The sequence below is a fragment of the Corylus avellana genome, chromosome 4, assembly GCF_965113065.1.
Source record: "Corylus avellana chromosome 4, dhCorAvel1.hap1.2, whole genome shotgun sequence".
Taxonomy (NCBI): domain Eukaryota; kingdom Viridiplantae; phylum Streptophyta; class Magnoliopsida; order Fagales; family Betulaceae; genus Corylus; species Corylus avellana.
In genome coordinates, this window is record NC_142493.1 from 19245106 (window position 1) to 19250444 (window position 5339).

The following is a 5339-nucleotide window of genomic DNA, read 5'->3' on the forward strand; positions in this document are numbered from 1 at the left end:
ATTATATTCTCTTCGAGAGGGATATGTGTATACGAAACGAATCTTGGGGATGACGTTTTTGCGATGAAGAAGGCTTGAGCATAAACCGCACCTATTAACTTTTTTACGGCGGGTTAGGGGATTCGAGCGCTTCTCGCGTTACTACTGACTGGTTACTATAGTGTACTTTTTTTTGGGGGTTGGGGGGCTCGTTAATATGGTATATTTGTAATTAAAAAATGTGATTTTAAACTAAAGTATAAAAAATGAAATATTTAGAATTGAATTTTTAAAATATTGCTATTTGAAAACATTGAAAATTTACACTCCTCCCCCAACTCTTCATTTTTTCTGAATAATAAAATAGTGAGTCTACTGATGCTCAAGCTTTGTAGCAGTTATTGTTTGTTTTCTCTAGATTTGCTTTCAGCAGATATAAGGAGTAAAGGTTTTTCTCTTTTTTTTTTTTTTTTCTTTTTTAAAGAGGGTTTGTTTACGCGAAATCTTAAGAGTAACGATCTTATATCTCCGATCTGTCTTTTGATTTCCTTCTGGTTCTTTTCATTGAGCAAATTATTGACCGATGATGAAGAAATTCAAGCGTTTGAAAGAATTGCTACTAATGGTAGAGACAACGAAGGGGATTACATTTGAGAATGCACTTGTAGTGGAGATGCAAAAGCCACGAAATCATTCTCTAGTTGAGAAAGTTGTAATGGACCGAGCGATGGTCAGAGATGCGATTTGCAGAAATATGGTGCAGATTTGGAAAATGATTGGGACGATGACATTCAAAAAGTTAAACAAAGCATAGATCAAATTTAGATGGAAAAAATTTCTCATTGTTTTGTCCGAGCAACGTGCTATAATTTTATAAAATGAATAAAGAAGAAGCCCTGTTATAAAATAAAAATAGAAAATTTATGTTTTCAAACCATAGGCAAGGAATGTACAATTAAAGCCTAAAAATTTAAACCTAAAAATAGTCAAAAACGCACTTTTGGCAAAAGCTTAAAAATGAAGCTTTTACCAAAAAAACGATTTTTGACTTAAAAGCTCTATTTCTCAAATGCAATCTTAAACAGGCTCTAAAGGCCAAACGTTTAACTGCGTTTTTAAAAATAACATTTTCTATATGCACATTTTAAACCCACAAACCCAGACAGACCCCTAAATTTCCTCAAATCATAATTATTAATTTTAAATTAAATATTGAAGATTTTTCCTATAAGTAATTTTCACTCTATTATTTAACATATTATATCACTTTATTATGGTAAATAATAAAATAATTAATGCTGTAAATAATAGAGGGATTAATGTTGATATGATAAAATCTTCATCATTTAATTTAAAGAAATCTACTTTTTTTTTTTTTTTGGAAGGAAAATCATTTTTATCTCTTTAATAGAGGAATCAAGAGCATTAAAACTCTTACAATCACAGAACATAACGTTCTGAAAGATCTCAGCCAAAGCTAAAAGATCAAAGTCGTAACTAAAAAATTACACATCAAAGACGCCAAACATCCGCTAACCTATAACTAATCTTTAGTTGGAATAACATATATGTGCTAGGCAGACACAAACTAATGTATAGGTAGCTCTTATTCCTCGACCCTGGGATCAAAAGGACCCCATGCCGACACACATCCTCCTGAACCCGAAAGCCAGGATGTCGTTCACATCCACAACCCCAGGGGTCTGGACCAAAATAACAAGCGAGTAGATCAAGAGAGAGGACATGACCTTATTACAAGCAGCAAGAAAAACAAGAAAAATACAGGGAAAATCAAAGTAATACAACTAAAAATTTAAAAATAGGAGCACACTAGGCGCATGACAGCAGCTGGAAGAAAAGTCGATCGCGTGCTTGTCGGAAACCGATGTGTAGATGGCGTTGGAAGCACATCGCGGTGGGGACGCATGAAAAGACCTAGCAGAAGACAGCAAACGGCAAAGCTGGCGCAGAGGAGATCGGCGGCGCACTCAAAGAATTGGGGGGAAGTTTGAGTGAATTCCCCATGAGCGGCACCCACAAAATGTGCCCAAACAAACACCTAGCAAGAAAAAATAAACAAGCAAATAAAGAACAACAACAGGGAAAAGAAAGCGAAATCCAAAAACAAACACAAAATAGAAAATAAACACAGATCGGGGAAGAGAGGGGGGGGAAGGAAAATGGGGAAGGGAGGGGAGAACAGATCAAGGAAAGAGAGGGGGAAAGAGAGGAGGGGGGGGGGGGATGGGGAGAAACTCCTCCCCCTCAGCTGTGCGGCACTTCCTTAAGCCTGTGCGGCACTTCCTTAAGCAATTGGAGCCTTATTAAATTGGAGCACTTCCTCCAATTTAAAGAAATCTACTAATAAAATACTCTAATAATTATAACAAATCTACTCTTTTACGGTCTTTAATTACCAAACTGTATATCATCTACCCATGGATTGTTAATTTATTAAATATGTTTTGTCTAAACATCACCTAAACTTCTTTGGATGCAGCCTAACCTCATTGTCAACTCCATCTTGAACAAACCTGTCCAATTTTTTTACTTACAAAATTCTAGAAGTTAGCAACTAATTTTGTGCCCTTTTTTATTTCAAAATGTAAATGCAATTTCATTTAGTTAACGTATCCATGTCACGCATGAACTTCCTCGTGGACCACCAATTTTGATTTCCTGTTGATGGGACATCACGTCATGATTTAACATAATAATAATTTTTTTTCTGAACAATACAAAGAATTTAATAATAATTTAGAGTGGTTATAAAACGCGCTCAGAAAAAAAAAATATATGGCAACTATAAATTGCTACTAACAATATAATAAAATACCAATTACGAGAAGAAAAAAAAAAACATTAGTATCCCAAAAAATTGTTAATGTGGGTTACGGTGTTAGTATTTCTTTCATTTGATTTTTTTTTTTTTTTTTCAATTTATTAGTGTAATGAAAAGTATTTCATATACATTACATTTCTTCAAACATTTATATCTTCATCATAAAGCCGGTTAATGTACCTTATCAATGAACCAAGTCATTGTACTTTCGCAATGAATAAGGTATTCAATTTTTTGTTTCTTAGTGCAATTTTTGGCTTAGGAGTTTGATGAATCTTCTGAATGTTGTGGCTAATCTTTTCCTGCAAAAGAAACAAAATCACAGCCATAGAGCTTGCGAGGAATGGGCCGGCGAGGGACCACTCCAATGCATAACTCAGTTGAGGAAGAGTGAAGAAAATCTCAATTCACTAAAGCGAGAGAAAAAGTCCCTATATACTTAGTCCTCCTTTTCATTTTATATTTCTGCCATCCAGGACCATCCCCTTTACGTCATCTCATTCCCTCGGATAAATTGTTCGCTCCATTAGAATCAGTTGGCCAGGGGTGATCTGGATTCAAGTGATTGGAATTACAAATGATCGAAAAAAAACTTGTAATTCTAATTGTTGATGGTAGTTTGGGCTTTCCTGCATATCCGACTTTCTCCATAACTGTGAGCTAAGCCTTGATACTTAGCCTAATCTCCAATAGTTACCCCCCAATTTCACATCTGACATGAAGAGGAAGATAGTGGGATTTTTCCTTTTTCCAAAATAGGATGGCTTTTGAAACGCCCGCCCATCATGTCCCTAGCATGTAAGTTTTGGTGCCAACTCTAATTAGAATTTTCCACGTGTATTTGAATGTCCTTTCAGTTCTGAATTTATCGCCTGACTTTCATGGATTGATTTATTTATTGTTTGTCACCCTTCGATTTCAGGCACTGAGATTTCTACTTTATTTTTGCTTCGGGCTATTCTCTTCCCAACAACTTGCCTAGGATTCCGTCGCATTTTCGATCATCGGCCGCTTCTATCGTTCCACTCATGGGTGCAAGATGTCGCAATTGGAGATCTGTCCTAGTCGAGAAGGATGGCGACCGAATTCGAAGGGCATACGATATCCCTAAGAGCGTGTCTATTCAAATTCCTAGCCCCATCAGCAAGGTCGAACCGATAGATAATGGTCATGAAGTGGCGGTGTATGAGCTTATATTTTATATCATGGGGTTCGACTCCCTCTACTGCCGATGGTCTACGAGTTGCTTTCTAATCTATGACTCGCCCCGACCTAGCTCAAGCCAAACTGATGGCAATACTATATATCTTGTTGCGTACTATGGCCGATGGCTTTAGGCAAGGGCCATCATCTGATCGTCAAGGAGTTCTTGTAGTTGTACCACCCCGTGAAATACGGAGAGTCACGGGCTTTCCAAGCTAGGGGTGAGAAATTGACTCATACTCCTAAAAAATGGATTGGTGCCGGTCCTTTCAAATCTTCTTTCTTTTTTCGTCTCTAGGCTCGGATGGGAACTTCTGGAGGAATTATGGGAGAATCGTCATGTTAAAAGAGTTCCTTGGAGATGGGGAGGTCGAAGTCCCAAGAACATCCACCCCTCGACTCTTAACCCCCAAAGAAGAGGCGCATATTGGCCAGGTATCCGAATGTAAGCAAAAAAGACCCTAATAAAATGTCCTTGGAGTGCTTCCTCATTAAGGCTCTCCCCGAGAAGTACTTGGGGGTACAAGTGTAGTTCCCCGCCGGTGGTTGCTTGGGGAACAAGTAAGCACATCTCCAGGGAGTCATCAAACTTGCCTATTGAATGTCCCTCAATCTGACGGCTGACACCTCTACTTCAGTAGTCGCTCAACGAGCTCCTGATAAAGTTGGAGGAAGGCAGGACCCCTCAGAGACTTATTCTTGCGAATGAATCTTCCAAAGAATCATTTGGCGATAAACCGGCTATTAAAGAAGGTTCCCCTGCCAAAGGAAGGGAAGGGAAAACTTTAGAAATTTTGAGCAAAGGAGTTCCATCACCCGAAAAGAAGAAGAGAGGGCCTTTTGTCTCTCTTCTAATGTGATTATCTTCGCTAGCACACTTAGGGGTGGCAAAATTCATATGCATATTCCTATGCCCAGATTTATGCCCGGTGATTTCGGCGTTGATTTCGTCGATTTCGGTCCATACTACGGTGATTTCGGTGATGCCAGTCATTGAGATTGATTCGAAAGAGGTTATCCCCAAACTATTGGTAGTTGATGGTCATCCTCTAGGAAATGGATTGATTTTGTGGTAGATGATAAGCCATCTACCTAGGTGGCTCGGGTTTTTGCTTTTGAAAACTTACGACCTCGAGAATCTAGGGTTGAGAAGGCTTCAGACCTCGGACTAGAGAGGGAGAGGAACCGCGAGTAAGATATTGGGGGAGGTCAAGTCGCGAACCTGAAGGGGTAAGACATCAAGGGTCGAACATCGAGGAAACTTTGAACATTCGTCCGACCACAATGACGGGGTTTTAAGACTAGGCATGAAAGG